We start from the raw sequence: 21931 nt of genomic DNA, 5'->3' as shown, positions 1-21931 counted from the left end.
AGCTTACATTCTCCTCTTTCCAACAGTGCATAAAACTCCAAATGTGTTTCGGGGTCAATGTGTAGAGCAGGACACATTATGCGTTTGTTTTAATCTCTTAATTCAGAAACAGCTAAGTTCAAACAGAAAATAAAACATAATTAGCTACAGTAGTAATGCTACATTGTATGCTTTGTATAATGCTTTTATAGTAGAAACAAAAAAGAAAAACGTACAGCCAACAGTAACAACCTAGAAAAAGAAAATCGAACAAAAATACACTCTCCTTCCCGTCCCCCCAACCTAACCCCTGACGTCATCTCTCACAACTGATGCAGCACACAGCACAAACACACACAAAAGGGAGAGTGCAAATTGAGGTAGTCTCTTAAAAGAGACTGTCTCATCTACATCCGGCGAATGCAGCTATACACAGTCTGTACGTTACACCCCCAGAACATGCACAAGGAAGTTGGGAAAAAAACCTTCAGACAGGAAAGAAGTTCGACGGAATCCGACCAATCACGACACGTGTGTCCACGAAAAATGCGGCATATTGGATTCTGATTGGACTATAATGAGCGGAAGACCCGCCTTTCTCCGATTCTGGTTGGACTAATGAGCGGAAAACCTGCCTTTCTACTTCCCATTCCGGTTGGTGCATGAGTCTCCCCCACGAAGTACAGACGGTATGGCAGAAGCATTTGAAAATTGCGGAAGCCAACTCGTCTGTTCTAAGAGACTAAAATTGAGGTAACTTTTTTGGATGCAACAAATTGTCCCTCCAGCACTTTCAACATAATCCATACAAGGTCTGTTATCAGTTTCCACTGGTGTTCTTCTATCACCAATCATACCATGGCTTGGGGTAATATTTGATCTTGATTGGCTGGAGAGCATTCATTATTTGAATTGAACAGAGAGTATGACTAGGCACCTTTAACTCACTTTTGTGTCTACCTTCTTACCTACCTTCTACACTGAGTGCATGTGTGTGTCTACCTACCTTCTAGACTGAGTGCATGTGTGTGTCTACCTTCTTACCTACCTTCTACACTGAGTGCATGTGTGTGTCTACCTACCTTCTAGACTGAGTGCATGTTTGTGTCTACCTTCTTACCTACCTTCTACACTGAGTGCATGTGTGTGTCTACCTACCTTCTAGACTGAGTGCATGTGTGTGTCTACCTTCTTACCTACCTTCTACACTGAGTGCATGTGTGTGTCTACCTACCTTCTAGACTGAGTGCATGTGTGTGTCTACCTTCTTACCTACCTTCTACATAGAGATGCTGCGATCCGATCATGTGATCGGATATCGGCGCGATATCAGCCAAAAAACATGGATCGGATCGGATCGGATTCCAGCGAAAATGACCGATCCAAGGCTCCGATATAAGCACTCCATTCCATGACTCCGCTCCAGGATTTCTATCCAGCATACAGCAGCAGCAGCAGCAGCAGCACACAGAGGCCAGGGCCAAAACGTCAGACACACCCGTCCTTAACCTATGTGCGATTCGAAATCACGCGTCCGCACCATAGACTGGCAAAACATGGCTGCCCCCAGTGTGGCTGACAAACAACCACTATTGCAATTTGCAAGACATGTCCCGCAAGGTTTCTGAGATTAGGGGAAAGTCTGAGCTGGCGTTACGCTAAACCAAACGTGGGGATGAGGCAGCGGATTTGATTTGGCGTTAACGTTAGTTGTTGTGATGATGGCTAACGGGGCTAACGTTAGCTAGCTGGTTAGGCTATCTAGTTGCAGGGAAGCGCTCCACAAGCTTGTTGTGACCAAAACCCCCGCATTTAAAGCATTTCATACTCCCAGAGCTGGCGTAAACCATAGAGAACCTCATGCATTAGCCTACTCAAAATGTAACGTCCAGGGTTTGTGTCTCCAAAATCAACTAACGTTAACGTTACATGCAAGCTAACGTAGCTAGCTGCGGAGCACTCATGATCTATAAGGAAAACGAATGCGCACATAGCCTACATAATTGTCAACATCACATACATGTATTTTCTTTAATCTAGACTACAGGCATCATTTTTCAGTCAAAAGTGAAACGACACAGATGGCGTATAGTGAGGCTTTCCATGCCTCACTATAGAACTGGCCCCATGCAAAATTCAGACCGCTTATATGTTGCCGTCATGCCAATAAGAGTCTAAATGTATTTTTTTATGTTTTATCTGCAGACTAAGCAGCTAGGCTTTCGGTTCTATAAAAGCCATTATTTTTTGTAATGACTATTGAGTGATACACTTTACTAAAAAAAATATTATATCACAATAGTGATGTCAGATTTGCTTAGGTCAGAGCTATGGAATATTAAATCCATCTTTGCTCACAACATTTGCCCTTTCTTTCTTCTTCTTTTTTACCCCAGGTGTGCATAAAATACAGGTTAAGAACTTATGATAAAGTCATGGAAATCCATTGGTCAAAATGTGTATGAACCCTGAAGGGTTAAATTGAGCATTTATGAGAGATTTCAAAAATATCGAGATATATATCGTGTATCGCGATATAGCCGAAAAACATTGCAATATTCTTTAGAGGCCATATCGCCCAGCCCTAATTTGATTGTTATGTTTTAGTTTTACATCAAATGAATTAGATGAACTAAATTGTTTACATACTATATTACCAAAGCACACACATACATACCTAACCCTAAAAATGTGTGTTGCCTGCTAGCTATCAGACAGCATAGAGAGACTTAAATATGTGCTGTATCGGTATCGGATCGAAATCGGTATCGAATCGGGTATCGAAATTTGATCGGAATCGGATCGGTTTTGAGCTAAAATATCGAAATCGGATCGGAATTGAAAAATCTTGATCGCAGCATCTCTACTTCTACACTGAGTGCATGTGTGTGTCTACCTACCTTCTAGACTGAGTGCATGTTTGTGTCTACCTTCTTACCTACCTTCTACACTGAGTGCATGTGTGTGTCTACCTACCTTCTAGACTGAGTGCATGTGTGTGTCTACCTTCTTACCTACCTTCTACACTGAGTGCATGTGTGTGTCTACCTACCTTCTAGACTGAGTGCATGTGTGTGTCTACCTTCTTACCTACCTTCTACACTGAGTGCATGTGTGTGTCTACCTACCTTCTAGACTGAGTGCATGTTTGTGTCTACCTTCTTACCTACCTTCTACACTGAGTGCATGTGTGTGTCTACCTACCTTCTAGACTGAGTGCATGTGTGTGTCTACCTTCTTACCTACCTTCTACACTGAGTGCATGTGTGTGTCTACCTACCTTCTAGACTGAGTGCATGTGTGTGTCTAATTCTTACCTACCTTCTACACTGTGTGTGTGTTTACATGCACACGATAATCCGAGAACTGGGAATAATCATCTAATGGTAATAATCTGATAGACGCGTTTAGGCCTTGGCCACACTGATCCGTGGTGTCTGTCCGTGTGCGTTCATTTCTCTGTTCACTTCCATTCATTTTCAATGACAGCTGTCCGGCTGTCCGTGGAGCACTCAGAAGCGTACGTATCCAGAAGATTTGCATACGTTTTGATGGACAGAAAGTTGAAGAGGGATGAACTTTTTTTGGATGGACGTATCGGATGGTCGGATGGTCACTGTCCGTTTAGCCAATCAGAGTCGAGGTCTCGAGAGGAGGCGTTCCGAGATTTGTTTCAACTTTTCAAAGAAGATGGCGGCCGAGGCGGTGAAGGAGGCTATAATTAATGCTGTGTACACCATCCCGCTGTTGTACAACGTGATAGTCAGTGTCACCGTCTGATTTCACCATCTAATCTGGTCATTCAGTGGCATTTTATTGCCACATAAGTAACGTAGCGCACAGAGCTAACATCTAGCTGACGCCAGCTTTCTTCTTCTCTCGGTTTATAGGCGGGTCGCTGACACCTTCAAGGTGCTTACCGCCACCTGCTGTACAAGTAGGTTACTTGTACATGCAACGGACATAAATCTATCCGTCTATCCGTTCTGTCCCTTTTATGACGGATCAGTGTGGCCAAGGCCTTACAACGCGCCTCAGAATCTGTGAGTATGTGACACTCACAGACCAGTGGGCAAATCCTGGCCTCTCTCTATGAGGCAAACCCAGAAATTGCATTCTTTCAAATGGTTCCGGAAAGACATCGGTTACCGGACTTCTGTCTTGATCTAAGGTCATAAATCTAAGTCTTTCTCATGTTGTCATGGTGCTCGCTCATTTTGTAAATTTTGGCCCCGTTCCGAGAAAAATAGACGAGCTAAAGAAGACTAAGCTTTGGGGTGTGGCCACCTGGTGATTGACAGCCTCACCACAACAACAGCCCAGCCTTAGCCTAGCTTAGCAATCGGCGGGAGCCATAGCAAACTATCAGAAACAGCGTTATCTTTATGATCTTTTAATCATTTTAGTAGACAAACATAACAATGTGTCAGTATACCTTCAAACAAGGAGAATCAAATGAAATAATTTGACATCACAACTTCTCCTCTAGTCAAAAGTAAGAACATAAAAAAGGACCTTCTCGTCTTCTCTCACTTGCCTAATATTTATTGACCAACTTAAGGGCACACTTGTCATCTCTATACAGAAACTCAAGAAGCAGAAACAGCAATTTCCTGGTACAAGTGCTCTGTGTCCTCAGCCCACAGCAGATGTTGTTCCTCTAACCATCGGGGCAGCTGAAGCGAGGCACAGTTCTCTGAACTGTACCTGTTGATAAAAATCTCTTTCAAAAGCAATAACACCCTCGATCTAGTACCGCTTCGGCGATGTCTTTGGCCAACTCAACATTTCATTTCTCAGATATTGTTTGACACCTCGGGGAGGGAGAGGCCCGTATACATATTCTCATTCTCACGTTCTTCCTCTGTATTTCCCTGCCTTTGTTCTCACACGCCTTCTTGCTTTCTCTTTTTCTAGCAAATGCTCGTCTCTGCACTGTTCATCCTCCCTCTTTCTTCCAGACATGCTGCATGGCACATTAGTTAGTTTACTGCTCATCCTCCATCTTTCTTCCAGACATGCTGCATGGCACATTAGTTAGTTTACTGTTCATCCTCCCTCTTTCTTCCAGACATGCTGCATGACACAGTTAGTTTACTGCTCATCCTCCCTCTTTCTTCCAGACATGCTGCATGACACAGTTAGTTTACTGCTCATCCTCCATCTTTCTTCCAGACATGCTGCATGGCACATTAGTTAGTTTACTGTTCATCCTCCATCTTTCTTCCAGACATGCTGCATGGCACATTAGTTAGTTTACTGTTCATCCTCCCTCTTTCTTCTAGACATGCTGCATGGCACATTAGTTAGTTTACTGCTCATCCTCCCTCTTTCTTCCAGACATGCTGCATGACACAGTTAGTTTACTGCTCATCCTCCATCTTTCTTCCAGACATGCTGCATGGCACATTAGTTAGTTTACTGTTCATCCTCCATCTTTCTTCCAGACATGCTGCATGGCACATTAGTTAGTTTACTGCTCATCCTCCCTCTTTCTTCCAGACATGCTGCATGGCACATTAGTTAGTTTACTGCTCATCCTCCATCTTTCTTCCAGACATGCTGCATGGCACATTAGTTAGTTTACTGCTCATCCTCCCTCTTTCTTCCAGACATGCTGCATGACACATTAGTTAGTTTACTGTTCATCCTCCATCTTTCTTCCAGACATGCTGCATGGCACATTAGTTAGTTTACTGTTCATCCTCCCTCTTTCTTCCAGACATGCTGCATGGCACATTAGTTAGTTTACTGCTCATCCTCCATCTTTCTTCCAGACATGCTGCATGGCACATTAGTTAGTTTACTGCTCATCCTCCATCTTTCTTCCAGACATGCTGCATGGCACATTAGTTAGTTTACTGTTCATCCTCCCTCTTTCTTCCAGACATGCTGCATGACACATTAGTTAGTTTACTGCTCATCCTCCATCTTTCTTCTAGACATGCTGCATGACACATTAGTTAGTTTACTGCTCATCCTCCATCTTTCTTCTAGACATGCTGCATGGCACATTAGTTAGTTTACTGTTCATCCTCCCTCTTTCTTCCAGACATGCTGCATGGCACATTAGTTAGTTTACTGCTCATCCTCCATCTTTCTTCCAGACATGCTGCATGGCAGTGATGGCACATTAGTTTGTTTGTGCGAATGACGTCTTTGATCAGGATCTGGATCTGGATCTGCCATTTAATACAATCGCCCCAACAAACAAGCTACAGGAACATCAACCCAGCCATATGCTATACTGGATCCTGGACTTTCTAAAACACAGAACCCAAACAGTCAGAACAACCGTAGGCTACATCTCGCTCCCTGACCGTCAGCACTGGGAGCCCTCAGGGCTGCGTCCTTACTCCTTGCTCTTCTCTCTCTACTACACCAATCAATTCACCTACTTCAGTTAAAGGGGCCCTATTATGCTAGCCTGTTCAAGTCTATTGGAGTGAGTATTCTCTGTATTTCACAATCTTTGTCTCTATATATATGGAGATTGTCTGTGCTCTCTCTCCCTCTTCTAACACTCTCCTCTGAAGATAAAGTCTGACTTCAGTAATTACAGTGATATTTCACTTCGGTGCAACATTTTTCAGTGCACTTATCTAGTACGACTTCATTATCCGGGAACTCCAACATTGCTTTGCTACCTTAACCTTGATTTTGTATTCCCCAACGGCATCCCCCCCCCCCAACACTATCAATATTTGAATAGGCAAATAGACTCATGTGACAAGTGATCTAAGAGTGCTGCTTTACTGATAGAACCAATAGAACCAATAGAAGACTTCAGACTATTATGGGAAGGAAAAGCAAAGTTAGCTGTTCACACCACTAGAGATTTCTGCTGATAAACATAGTCTACAGCAGAGTATAGTCCACAGCAGAGTATAGTCCACAGCAGAGTATAATCCAGCAGAGTATAGTCCACAGCAGAGTATAATCCACAGCAGAGTATAGTATACAACAGAGTATAGTCTACAGCAGAGTATAGTCCACAGCAGAGTATAGTCTACAGCAGAGTATAGTCTACAGCAGAGTATAGTCTACATCAGAGTAGGGCTGCTCGATTAATCGAATTTTAATCTAGATTACGATTTGGGCTGTCCACGATTATGAAAACAAGATAATTGACATCTTGGCTCTTGTCTCTCTCGTTCTGTCTTGTGTTGTAAATCAAGCGCTCCCCTTCCTTTGCTCGGCCCCTCCCCCAAAGCACACCAGCTCGAGTTGTGACTGTCGTGTGAAGAGCCACAGGCTTTCTCCTCCCCGCTTATTTCACAGAAAGAGAGCCGCTGGTCGAGAAGAGAGGTGAAACAACGTATGTGGGGTGGAAACACTATGGTTTTGCCGAGTTTAAAGGTCCTTACACTGCGCATATCTTGCACTGTTTGTTCCAAGTCTGTGGCTGTGACAGGTGGGTCAAAACTCGCATCGCAATTCCGTGCTGTATATACGCATCGCTCTTGATGTGTAACTGATGACCCACAAAGAATGCTGGGTCGGGTGAGCCAAAATGCCCGGACGGAACGTTTTCAGCGGGGTACGTGATGGATGGTTGGATGAAATGGCAGACCCTTTGCCTTGCCATTTTGACAGTAGAAGATGTAGAAGATGTCTACCAATTCGGATTCATGATAGCTGGACATTTGCTAATTGGTGTTGGCATTGTAGTCGTCTATCGGAAAATTTGCATGTTGATGGGGAAGAAGGAAAGCCCACAGATAGCCACTCTTGTCAACATGATAAACGAGTTGGCCCGTGTTGGGAACTCTCAGTCTAATGCGATCATAGAACGCATGAACTTTCAGACTAATGCGATCACTGAACGCATTTCAAAGGTGGATGCTATGCTTGCAGAAGTGGTCAAGAAACTGGACGAGATCTTGGAGATGATGCAATAACGGGACTGAAGTGTTTTAAGCTGAAGAGACAAGCTCCGAGAGAAAGATTTGGATTATACTTTCACTCGGATAACCAAATTATCCATCATTGTTTTTCATTTGGACCCCCAGACTGCCGGATGGTGCATGATAAATTATCCCCGTTTGAAGGGCTGTGGAGACGAGGAGCCAACCCCCCCCTCACAGGTCACCCCTCACCTAGACAGCTGCAAGATAAAGACATTGGTCGAGGCCGTTCAACAACCGAGGAGGCCTCCATTATCTGGTTGTTTAGGCTTATAGCTCACATGGACAATACGGACATTCCTGCCAACAAGCAAACTGACTCACACACATATCCTCCCCCCATCCCCCCCCCCCCCCCCCCCATGCCGCCCAGTCCGGCCTGTCGCTCTTGCAAAACTCTTCCTGGACGCCACCCCCCCCCCCCTTCTCTCGGTCACACACATTGGAGCCCAAGTGGATGCTGCCGTGCGCGATATGCATGGCCTTCAATCATGCGTGAGCGAGCTTCTCCTCCCCTCTCCCACTGCTAAACCCCCGGTCCCTGCAGCCCCCACTCCCTCCCCCACCTAGTTTGTTTGCAACGGATGTTAATTCCTTACATGTAACAACAAATGTTTGTGTATTGTATTATATTCAAGCGTGCCATTATTCCTTTCAATCTAGAAATAATGTAAATGGTCTTAATTCGAGTATTGAGTGGTGATTCCCATTCGTGTGTGTTTATGTCTCTAAATGTTGTACGTTGAGGACCGCAATGGAAATAAGCCGCAAGGCTTTATTGTGTTTTTATCCTCGGTGAACTGTCTGTTTCCCTGTATCTGTGTTGACTTTTTTCACCAAATAAATCAATCAAAAAAAAAAAAAAAAAGCGATGCAAATATACAGCATGGAATTGCGATGCGAGTTTTGACTCACCTGTCAAGATATGCGCGGTCGTGGCAGCACCTCGCAACATGACCTCTCCCTCTGTTTAATCTCTTGAAATCCACTCACAAAGTGGTCTATGACCAAGAAATAACGCTAAATGAACAAAAAGACAAAGTCCCATCTAGTTACTCCTGCCACAACACAGTCATCGATTCAGGACACTCTTTACAATGCGACCGCATTGATATGATGCATGAATATGCATTCAACAGCTAATGATCTCACAGATAAACATTAACAATAGCTTATTATGAACCTAAACATAAGTCGCTTTGGATAAAACCATCTGCCAAATGAGTAATTTAATGTAGCCTAATGTAAACGAACGTTACTCAATAGCATTCTCATTTGGTTAGATTTGAGGTTTAAGGACTACTAGTTCAGATGTTTACCAACATATTGAATGTAGATTAATAGTTGCAGTTGGTTGTGGCAGTTCACTGCAACATAGTAGGCCTACATATACTGTATATTTATTTTAGTTTTTATTTTATTTCTAAATCTTTGCACTTTTATTATTTATTTATTTATTTATTTATTTTCAATTATATCTAAAATCCAAAGACATCCAATGTTAAAAAGAAAAGCCAGTGTCAATGTTCAATAAATGCATGATGTTCTCAATGTCAATGATGTCAATAATCGTGTTAAATAATCGTGATCTCAATATCAATCAAAATAATCGTGATTATGATTTTTGCCATAATCGAGCAGCCCTACATCAGAGTATAGTCCGCAGCAGAGTATAGTCTACAGCAGAGTATAGTCTACAGCAGAGTATAGTCTACAGCAGAGTATAGTCTACATCAGAGTATAGTCCGCAGCAGAGTATAGTCTACAGCAGAGTATAGTCTACAGCAGAGTATAGTCTACAGCAGAGTATAGTCTACAGCAGAGTATAGTCTACAGCAGAGTATAGTCTACAGCAGAGTATAGTCTACAGCAGAGTATAGTCTGCAGCAGAGTATAGTCTACAGCAGAGTATAGTCTACAGCAGAGTATAGTCTACAGCAGAGTATAGTCTACATCAGAGTATAGTCCGCAGCAGAGTATAGTCTACATCAGAGTATAGTCCGCAGCAGAGTATAGTCTACAGCAGAGTATAGTCTACAGCAGAGTATAGTCCACAGCAGAGTATAATCCACAGCAGAGTATAGTTTACAGCAGAGTATAGTCCAGCAGAGTATAGTCCACAGCAGAGTATAATCCACAGCAGAGTATAGTCTACAGCAGAGTATAGTCTAGAGCAGAGTATAGTCCACAGCAGAGTATAGTCCACAGCAGAGTATAGTCCACAGCAGAGTATAGTCCACAGCAGAGTATAGTCCACAGCAGAGTATAATCCAGCAGAGTATAGTCCACAGCAGAGTATAATCCACAGCAGAGTATAGTATACAACAGAGTATAGTCTACAGCAGAGTATAGTATACAGCAGAGTACAGTCTACAGCAGAGTATAGTCTACAGTAGAGTATAATCCACAGCAGAGTATAGTATACAACAGAGTATAGTCTACAGCAGAGTATAATCCACAGCAGAGTATAGTATACAACAGAGTATAGTCTACAGCAGAGTATAGTATACAGCAGAGTATAGTCTACAGCAGAGTATAGTCTACAGCAGAGTACAGTCTACAGCAGAGTATAGTCCACAGCAGAGTATAATCCAGCAGAGTATAGTCTACAACAGAGTACAGTCTACAGCAGAGTACAGTCTACAGCAGAGTATAGTCCAGCAGAGTATAATCCACAGCAGAGTATAATCCACAGCAGAGTATAGTATACAACAGAGTATAGTCTACAGCAGAGTACAGTCTACAGCAGAGTATAGTCTACAGCAGAGTATAGTCTACAGTATAGTCTACAGCAGAGTATAGTCTACAGCAGAGTATAGAGTATAGTCTACAGCAGAGTATAGTCTACAGCAGAGTATAGTCTACAGCAGAGTATAGTCTACAGCATAGTATAGTCCACAGCAGATTATAGTCTACAGCAGAGTATAGGCTACAGCAGAGTATAGTCCACAGCAGATTATAGTCTACATCAGAGTATAGTCTACAGCAGAGTATAGTCTACAGCAGAGTATAGTATACAGCAGAGTATAGTCTACAGCAGAGTATAGTCTACAGCAGAGTATAGTCTACAGCAGAGTATAGTCTACAGCAGAGTATAGTCTACAGCAGAGTATAGTCTACAAAGCGTCAATATGCTACGTGCTCAGAATGAGAAACGTGTTGCATATCCAGACAGAGTTGGCGGTCCGCTATGGTCCCGTTATTCTGTTAGCGAATGGGGTCAGGTTTGCCGGGGTACCGTGGGGTTTGTTGTGGCACGCAGCCCGTTGGTGGTTGGCCGGCTGTGGGCTGTTGCTGAGGCTCCGCTCCGTGGCGGTCTGGCTCTCCTCTCTCGGCTAGCGCTCTTCCAGTTGTCCGGTGCCAGCTATTGACACAGACATTGTATTGTGGAGCTGGTTGTTTGTTTGTTTGTTTGTTTGTGGTGATGTTGTCGAGAGAGGCTTGCTAGCTGGAGCCGGGTTGCAGCATTTTGTAGGTTAGCACTAGGGAACAACCGATATGGTTTTTTCATGGCCGATACCGATACTGATTATCGCGAGTCAAGCAGACCGATAACTGATATTTTGGAACCGATATACATTTGCAGTAAAATTGAAAATCTTGGTGTCAAAATTTTGAATAACACGACCCATTGTTAAAATGCATTTTCTTCAGTTTATCCAACTGCAATATTAATTGAAAATAGTCACACTATTAACATTAAGCAAAGTGGTGTGTGTGTGTGTGTGTGTGTGTGTGTGTGTGTGTGTGTGTGTGTGTGTGTGTGTGTGTGTGTGTGTGTGTGTGTGTGTGTCGGTACGTGCACATCTACAATGGCAAATTCGCTTTTCCGCTGTGTCGCAGCGTTTTGTGGGCGTGCAAACCAGCTTCCAGCTTGGAGCTGTAGCCTGTAGAAACGTTGTACACAGGAGGGTGCGGGGAGGAAATGTGTAGGAAGAGCTGTCATTGGGTAGCTTCAACGAAAGGTCCCGCCCTAGTCCCGCCCCGCGAGCGTGAAGCCGCTCGGAGACAAGCCGCCTCTAGTCTGCGACAGTGAAACGCTGTGGGCGGTTCCAGCGGCAGGGGGCGCGAGGTAAATGGACCAATCAGACACGGAAATAGAGCAAGACAGCCTATCAAGATGCAGCGTCAAAGCGGCTTTTTCAGCAGGCAAGCCGCCGAGCGCTTCATGATGTGCACGTACCGTCAGTGTGTGCGTGTGTGCTCAATCTAGTACTTGGGCATATTATCAAGATAAAGCTGTGGACTTATACTTTTAACAAACTAACACCGACTCACTACAGTAACAAAATAATAGAGGGTTTCCCTCCGCTTAGACCTGACACTAACCTCACCCCCAGGTTCTCAAAGGAGAATACTGAATAAGATCATAAGATCGTGGTGTTTTTGCAATGTCAGCGTAGGTAATTATTATGTATATTAACTTTATCACAACTTTGGCATGGCAATATCTGCTGCTTTACCTTAACACTGTGACTCTGACAGTGACAAAAGCCAACTCGAGTCCGCTGCACTGGCACAGGCAGCAGAGCTCAGACGGGCCGACGAGCCTTTGTGCAGACTGAAGCAGCATCATGGTGTCAGATTTAATCTCTGAGCAGCCCTCTGATAGGCTATTGCTCAATGTGTAACCAATCAGATAGCGCTGTGGGCGGGACATTGCTCCAGATCACACAGAGGGAACTACTGTAGGAGAGAGGCTTCTTCCAGGTGCAGCAGCTGCAAATTTAGCACATTTTTTAATTAAATTATTATATCGGCAAACAGCCAATGAAAATGGCGATACAGATAATCGGCAAAATGCTGAATATCGGCCATAATAATCGGCCAAACCGATAATCGGTCGACCCCTAGTTAGCACGCACACTAGCCTAGCCGTTAGCTACTCACTAGCCTATTCACCTAAACATGCGTCGCACACTATGACGTCAGCTACCTGTGACCGTGTATAGCCTGTTGCATTCAAGTGCCCGTACAGCAGGTTATGGTACTGCCCATAGAGTGCTCTACAAACTTCCCCACATTTTACCATCCTTGAAGCTGCTTCCTGGTCCAAATGATGCAAAACGCATCATTTGGACCACGAAGCAGCATGCAAGTGAACATGGAGCTCCCACTACAGACAATATGGAGCCACTACAGGCAATATGGAGCCACTACAGGCAACATGGAGCCACTACAGGCAATATGGAGCCACTACAGGCAATATGGAGCCACTACAGGCAATATGGAGCTCCCACTACAGGCAACATGGAGCCACTACAGGCAATATGGAGCCACTACAGGCAACATGGAGCCACTACAGGCAATATGGAGCCACTACAGGCAATATGGAGCCACTACAGGCAACATGGAGCCACTACAGGCACTATGGAGCTCCCACTACAGGCAACATGGAGCCACTACAGGCAATATGGAGCCACTACAGGCAACATGGAGCCACTACAGACAATATGGAGCCACTACAGACAATATGGAGCTCCCACTACAGGCAATATGGAGCTCCCACTACAGGCAACATGGAGCCACTACAGGCAATATGGAGCCACTACAGGCAACATGGAGCCACTACAGGCAACATGGAGCCACTACAGGCAATATGGAGCCACTACAGGCAACATGGAGCCACTACAGGCAATATGGAGCCACTACAGGCAACATGGAGCCACTACAGGCAATATGGAGCCACTACAGGCAACATGGAGCCACTACAGGCAATATGGAGCCACTACAGGCAATATGGAGCCACTACAGGCAATATGGAGCCACTACAGGCAACATGGAGCCACTACAGGCAATATGGAGCCACTACAGGCAACATGGAGCCACTACAGGCAACATGGAGCCACTACAGGCAACATGGAGCCACTACAGGCAATATGGAGCCACTACAGGCAACATGGAGCCACTACAGGCAACATGGAGCCACTACAGGCAATATGGAGCCACTACAGGCAACATGGAGCTCCCACTACAGGCAATATGGAGCTCCCACTACAGGCAACATGGAGCCACTACAGGCAATATGGCAAATTAAACATCCCTCACTACCGATACTGTAATGATACAAAGCTGGCCTGGTTGCAAATTGGCAAAGGGGCTCTTTAACCATACAGGTAAGCGTAATTCAAATCTGAAACCTAAATTTAAACCCAAACCCGAGTCCTAATCCGTATTTAAGCTCTTAGCAGCGGCCATATTGTGATTTTTCTTCATTGTTCTATCCTTATTTGACCCTTATTATGAATATAAGGTCGCTTTCACATATAAGCTGTTTGGTCCGCTTTAACCGCGCCAGAGTTCCTTTCCTGGGATAGTGCGGTTTGTTTGGGGTGGTGTGAAAGCGCAAACGAACTCTGTTGGGGAACAAACAAACAAACTCTGGTCCGCTTGAAAACGTGGGTCTCGGTTGGCTTCCAAGTGAACCCTGGCGCGGTTCGTTTGTTGTGCGAAAGCAAACCGGAATAAACACAAGAGTGCCAGTGCATCTGATGCACTCATGCAGTGCATCATGAGTGGAAGATGGTAGAAGGGAGCAAAACAAACACTGCTACTGTACACTGCACACGTGTACAGTACCTGCGTGACGTACGTCACCATAATACGTACGTCACCATAACAACAACACATTGTTTCTCAACAGCTGGCCGGCTTGCCTATCTCCTTCGGTACGTAGGCTAGGCTAGGCTACTCATCTCATCTGCAGAATGAAATGTTCAACAGCTTGCTGCCTCATCTGCTGCTCATATTGGGCACATTCTTGTCAAATATTTATTTGATATTAACACCAAAGTAAAACCAGAAATCCCAACATCGCAGGTGTTGCTCCATGGTTTGTGTTTTGCGGATTCACTTGTGTTGTTCAGTCAGCATAGTGTCCTCTAGAGCAGTGGTTCTCCCCCAGGGGTCCGTGGCACTTTGCAAGGGGGTCCGCGAAAAGTTTTCAGGAAAATAAAAATACTAACTTTTTTGGGTGCAAAAGCTTCATAGTTCAACGAGAATATTTTATGCTTTAAATATAAAATGGTTCATGGACTACATTATAATCTAACAAACTAGGGCTGCACAATATATCGTTTCAGCATCGTCATCGCAATGTGCACATGTGCAATAGTCACATCGCAGAACGTGCAATGTCAAGTAAGGCAAATTAACTCATAGCCTACAGTAATACACGCCCTCTCTGTTACGTTCTAAGCTCTTTTCCTACTAAGTAAAGTACCTTTACTCACTTAGCATCCTGCAACTGCAGCTAAAAACACACTCTCCTACTACGTCAACCATGCAGGTTACCCACTAGGCCACCTTCTTAAACGGGCAAGGCTTGATAGACCTACAGTATGCAAGTCTTTTGGTGAAAATTCCTGTATTTTTTCATATCGCAATATATATCGCAGAATAAAAAAATATTGCCAGTTTTTTCCAATATCGTGCAGCCCTATAACAAACCTATAAATTTAAAAGTCAAGCACGTTACCGTGGAAACAATTAAGCTTAGCCCAAAATCACAAATCAGAATGAGAGGGTCCCCGGTATATTTTCTATCTTGTAAGGGGTCCTCGGCTGCAAAACATTTGCTCTAGAGAGAGAGTGGCAGCGGAGGACCAAAATGCGAGACTCATTAGCCAATGAACAGCCAGGAATGTGTCTCGCGCTACTTTTGCATGCTAAAATAAAGCTGATAATGTACAATTTGATTCAAGGGATGAAAAACCCTTTCAAAGTACAACACAAACGGTCTATTTTGCTGCAACTCGATAGTGCTGCTTTTTTTACTCAAGAGTTCCAGGACCTTACTTCCTGGAAAAAGAAACTGGTCCATTGGAGTGAATGGAGATGTCGGGACTCTTCTATCTACATGGCTCTGAGTCAGCCCTAAGCCAGGCAAGAAGCCTGCTGAAGAGAGGAGAGATTTCCCTTCTCTATTCTGTCCAATAGATGAGTGACTGTTTGGACCATGTGACATTGTTCAGAAAGTTTGGTGCTTGTGACAAATTGCTGTGTGAAAGAGAACTAGACCAAATGAAAATCGCAACAATGTTGCAACTTCACCCCCCCGAATCGCACCGAGTCCACCAGCTTATATGTGAAAGCGACCACACACACACACACACACACACACACACACACACACACACACACACACACACACACACACACACACACACACAACGTTTACTTTGGTTTAGTTTATTTCGGATGAAAATACAAAAAGAACATTACAAATTACATTTATAGTAAAAACATTTTAAAAATGGTGCACATTATGTAAATCGAAGAAAACAATTATCCAAGGATAGCCCAGTAAAGTAGCTTAAAGTTGCGAACTAGAAGCCTACTTATTTCCACTGGGGTCCTTTCTGCCAATATGGCTGATATCACCCGAAATTGTTACATAAATAAGAATATGGCAGGTTTTTCATAACCTAAGTAAGTTGAAGTAGTTTCTTATGGTCAGTGAATGTGTACATTCTGAAAAGCTTTTATGTCAGCATCTGCCAGTGGGCCATCATGATAAGAGTAGGTATAATAATGTGTTAATTCCACTACAGGAGAGACTCGATGGCTCTGAAATTAGGTGGAACAAATTTGCATATATATCGCCATCGGCAATCAGCCAAAAGGCCAAAAAGCAGGCAGGGCGGCCCAGGGGTTACAGGATGTGGTGAGGTGCGGCGTACTCGGCCATGTTGGACAGTCCATGTGCCACACAGCAGCTGAACCCTGAGTGTGGTCTCCTCATACTGCAGGCCTCGTGCCACTCGTTGGTGCTCTCGTCGTAGCGCTCCACCTTATTGAAGTCTCCTTTGTAGAAGCCTCCTCCGCACACGAACAGCTGGTCGTCCATCACCTCAATGCCAAACCTGCTGCGTGGATTCAGCATGTCGGGCACGGCGCTCCACGTGTTGGTTAGCGGCTCGTAGGCCTCGGCGCTGCGCAGGTTGTTGCGGTCGCCGCAGCCGCCCACTGCGTAGACGCGCTGTCTGTAGGCGATGACGCCCAAGCGGCAGCGCCTGCTGCTCATGGGGGCGATCTTCATCCACTGGTTGGTGTCTGGGTTGTAGCACTCAGCTGTGTTCAGGATCCTGTTCCCATCGTCACCACCACAGATGTACACCTTGCCGTTGAGTACTGTGGCGCTGGCCCTGCTCCTCTGCTCATTCATGGGTGGGAGCAGAGTCCACTTGTCAGTCTGAGGATCATAGCACTCGGCACTGTCGAGACAGACGTTTCCATTGTAGCCTCCCATGGCATAGATCCTGCCATTCAGTACTGCCACGCTGACACAGCCCCGGCGATTATGCATGGCTGCCACATCGTGCCAAGTACGGGTACAGAGGTCAAACTTCTGCACGCTGCTGAGAATGTCAAACCTGCTGTTGTAGCCACCAACACAGTAGACAACGCCACTTAGGAAAGCAGCACCGTGGTCAGCCCGGAGAGACTCAAGTTCAACGTTTGGTACGTTGACCCAGAGATCGGCGCGGGGATCGTATACCTCAATGCTATTTGTTAGCCGCCCGCCGTCACTCAAGCCTCCCATGACCAACAGGATGGCATGAGGCAGGCGCGGACGAGTCAGAGGGTTGGAGGGTCTGTTGGTGATGACATCATTCATGGCCCTCTCTGCATCGAGGATGATCGCCTCACACTTGGCGTTGTCTTTAACCAGACTGTTGTTCTTCACCTGGTTGATGAAGTAGTCGGTGGTCATCAAGCCCAGGCGGATCTTAGGCAGCAGCACAGACATGTGACCTTCATGCTCCTCGGGCGAGTGGGCGATCCAGCGGCGGACGGCCTCGAACACCGTGCTCTCCTGTCTCACGTTCAGATCGTCTCGTGCCAGGATGTCCGTCAGCTGCTCCAGAGAGAGTTCCAGAAACTCTTCAGAGTCTGTGGCAATCTGCTCAAAGTGCTCCAGGATGAAGAGAAAGGCCTTGCTCCTCAGGTCCGGGCAGTAGTAGAAGTCTACAAACTTAAAGATGCCGATGCAGTTCTCCAAGCAGAGCCGCACCTCCAGGAACTCACAGCAGGAGCGGACGACCCCCATGATGCCGAGGTAGTCTGCTGCTATCAACAACTCCTCCACGTTGTCCTCGGTCACCGGGACAGAGCAGGTGTAGGCGTACTCTATGAGGAGACGCATCATGTCTGCTGACACGGGGCCGGCCATGTCGTAGATGTTGTCCTGGGACGTCCAGCCATGGGTGAAGAGAGCGTGGAAGTATTGGCTGCAGGTGCAGAGGACTCCACATGAATTGAATTCCACATCATCCACTCTGATCACCACGTCACACACTGACTCCTCCAGATGCAGCTCATCTGACCCTTCGTCTTGTTTGTTCATCTTGTTCAACTAACCTGGATGAATACCTTATACCTTCAACAGTACCTGTGATTTACTCAAATAAAATGGAGCTGGCACCAGCTTGCCGGTCCTACTTATAGCCTCTGATGGGAAGGATTTATGACATCACTGATGATGTCACAATGTATATGATGTCATCAGTGATGTCATAAATCACTGATGATGTCACTGTTTAGGTGACATCATCACTGATTTATGACATGATCAGTGATGTCATAGACATTGTGACATCATCAGTGATGTCATAAATCCTACTGAGGCACTGTGTGTGAGAGAGAGAGAGAGAGAGAGAGAGAGAGAGAGAGTGAGTGTGTGTGTGTGTGTGTGTGTGTGTGTGTGTGTGTGTGTGTGTGTGTGTGTGTGTGTGTGTGTGTGTGTGCGCCTGCCTGTGAGTGCGCGCGCGTGTGTCTGTAACTTTCTCGTTGGACCTCTCTGGTTCTGTCTGCCTCTTTTAATTTCCTAATCAAAACATTTCTTTCAGGGGATGCATAACTACCCGTCCAACCCTAGAACCTAAGATCATTTTTTAAGCAATAAACCTTTTTCACAGGAGCCATTTTGTGTCTAAAAGGCAGGGAGTAATACAGGTGCAAGCAGAAAATTAATAAGGGTTTCCAACTTCCAATTCATTTACTGTAGGTGTTTCAGTGCTTGACCCTCATTAATGTCAAACTAGGGGGTTTTCATGATTCTGAATCATTTGTTTTAACACTCCTTGTCATGAAAATGGCCACGCCCACTTTTCCTGCTCGCCCTGAACAATCTTTTTCTGTGAAAATAAATATTTACATGTTGGAAATCATCTTTTCAGTTGTTGTTGGCCTACAATGCTGCACAGTACATGGTCTCTGTGACTACAATGCTGCACAGTACATGGTCTCTGTGACTACAATGCTGCACAGTACATGGTCTCTGTGACTACAGTGTTACACAGTACATGGTCTCTGTGACTACAGTGTTACACAGTACATGATCTCTGTGACTACAATGCTGCACAGTACATGGTCTCTGTGACTACAATGCTGCACAGTACATTGTCTCTCTGTGACTACAATGCTGCACAGTACATGGTCTCTGTGACTACAATGCTGCACAGTACATGGTCTCTGTGACTACAATACTGCACAGTACATGGTCTCTGTGACTACAATGCTGCACAGTACATGGTCTCTGTGACTACAATGCTGCACAGTACATGGTCTCTGTGACTACAATGCTGCACAGTACATGGTCTCTGTGACTACAATGCTGCACAGTACATGGTCTCTATGACTACAATGCTGCACAGTACTTGGTCTCTGTGACTACAATGCTGCACAGTACATGCTCTCTGCTACACAGTACATGGTCTCTGTGACTACAGTGTTGCACAGTACATGGTCTCTGTGACTACAATACTGCACAGTACATGGTCTCTGTGACTACAATGCTGCACAGTACATGCTCTCTGCTACACAGTACATGGTCTCTGTGACTACAGTGTTGCACAGTACATGGTCTCTGTGACTACAATACTGCACAGTACTTGGTCTCTGTGACTACAATACTGCACAGTACATGGTGTCTGTGACTACAATACTGCACAGTACATGGTGTCTGTGACTACAATACTGCACAGTACATGGTGTCTGTGACTACAATACTGCACAGTACATGGTGTCTGTGACTACAATGCTGCACAGTACATGGTCTCTGTGACTACAATGCTACACAGTACATGGTCTCTGTGACTACAATACTGCACAGTACATGGTATCTGTGACTACAATGCTGCACAGTACATGGTCTCTGTGACTACAATACTGCACAGTACATGGTCTCTGTGACTACAATGCTGCACAGTACATGGTCTCTGTGACTACAATACTGCACAGTACATGGTCTCTGTGACTACAATACTGCACAGTAGGGCTGGGCGATATGACCAAAATCTCATATCCCGATACCGATATAGCATATTTTCTGTAAATTCAATTTACAGTTTATATAAAGTGATCACATGGCCATTTATTTATGTAGCAGTTAAAGCAGTTAAAATGTTGTCAAACCTCACAAAGGATACATGCATTCAGAATACAGATAAGCATGGCTATTCTTTACAACATAGTAAAAAGGCAGTGGCGCACACCCAACACAATAAAGCAGGTGCAGGAACCAAAAACAGTGAAATGTAAAAGAAGGAAGAAGGTCCGCACACTGAGCTCCCGTTTACCTTTTAATTATTTAATTCATTGTTGCTGGATGGCTAATTAAAAGGTAAACAGGAGCTCAGTGTGCTGACCTTCTTTCTTCTTTTATATTCTTTACAACACAAATAATAATTAGTTGCAGGGCCGTAGTAGAATGAAACACAAACTGAACCACACCACCAGTTTGATTTTCAAAGATTACATTGGAGCAAAACGGGTAGAACAAAAGTGATTTAGTCTATAGTTCAGTCCAGTTCTCTCAGTTTGTTTATAAAGGAACAAAAATGCTCCACTCCGGGATTTCACCGTTATCCAACCAACACAATTCTTAAACCCAGGGAAAGCTATAAGCTAAAGCTAACGATAGACATTTTGTTGTCGGCCCTCAATGGATTTCCTTGGGATGATGAGAGGATGGGAGGAGATGTTTTGCCAGGTTTAACATTAGGAGGACAGACTAAAATATTATGCTGCGTGTGGTAGTTGAAACATAGCTTCAAGTTGACGTTTATTTATGTCTGTAGTTGAAACAAAAACATAAATACTGTAGGCTACATAAATGGAAATGTTTGATCATTAATATCTACTTTTAGAAATTATATAGGCTGAAATCAAATCACTGTGCATAATTGTGAAAGTGTCTTTGTTGACAGATGAAAAGGCTGTTATTTGCCCTTTGTAGAGTATAGTCTACAGCAGAGTATAGTCTACACACACCACAAGTCTGCAGAGTCCCTACAAGAGTACACAGTACACACATCACAGGTCTGCAGAGTCCATACAAGAGTACACAGTACACACAACACAGGTATGCAGAGTCCATACAAGAGTACACAGTACACACACCACAGCTCTGCAGGGAGTATATTTCAACAAGAGTACACAGTACACACACCACAGCTCTGCAGGGAGTATATTTCAACAAGAGTACACAGTACACACACCACAGCTCTGCAGGGAGTATATTTCAACAAGAGTACACAGTACACACACCACAGCTCTGCAGGGAGTATATTTCAACAAGAGTACACAGTACACACCACAGCTCTGCAGGGAGTATATTTCAACAAGAGTACACAGTACACACACCACAGCTCTGCAGGGAGTATATTTCAACAAGAGTACACAGTACACACCACAGCTCTGCAGGGAGTATATTTCAATAGCCCACGTGAATAATAACAGCACTTATATTTAGGGTAATGCATTTGTTTCTCTCTCCCTTCCAGAGAGCACGGCAGCTAGCTCGCCGCGCGGGGACGCTTCTTTAAAGTAAAGACGTTGACCTTTACAAATAGAGGTGGACCGCGGCCGTCGCTATCTCTCCGTCACCATATGGGAAGGATGCATTTCTGTTGCAAATACAGTAGCTCGGGAAGCTAGAATAAGTTGGTCCGTGCGTTTTGGCTTTTTATTTCATCTTTGTCATCGTCATTTCCAAGTTTTCTGGAGAGGGTGGGAAATTGGCAAAGAAAGTCTGATGATAG

Source organism: Poromitra crassiceps (genome assembly GCF_964638095.1).
Source record: "Poromitra crassiceps genome assembly, chromosome: 20".
Lineage (NCBI taxonomy): Eukaryota > Metazoa > Chordata > Actinopteri > Beryciformes > Melamphaidae > Poromitra > Poromitra crassiceps.
Note: the sequence above shows the minus strand (reverse complement) of the source record.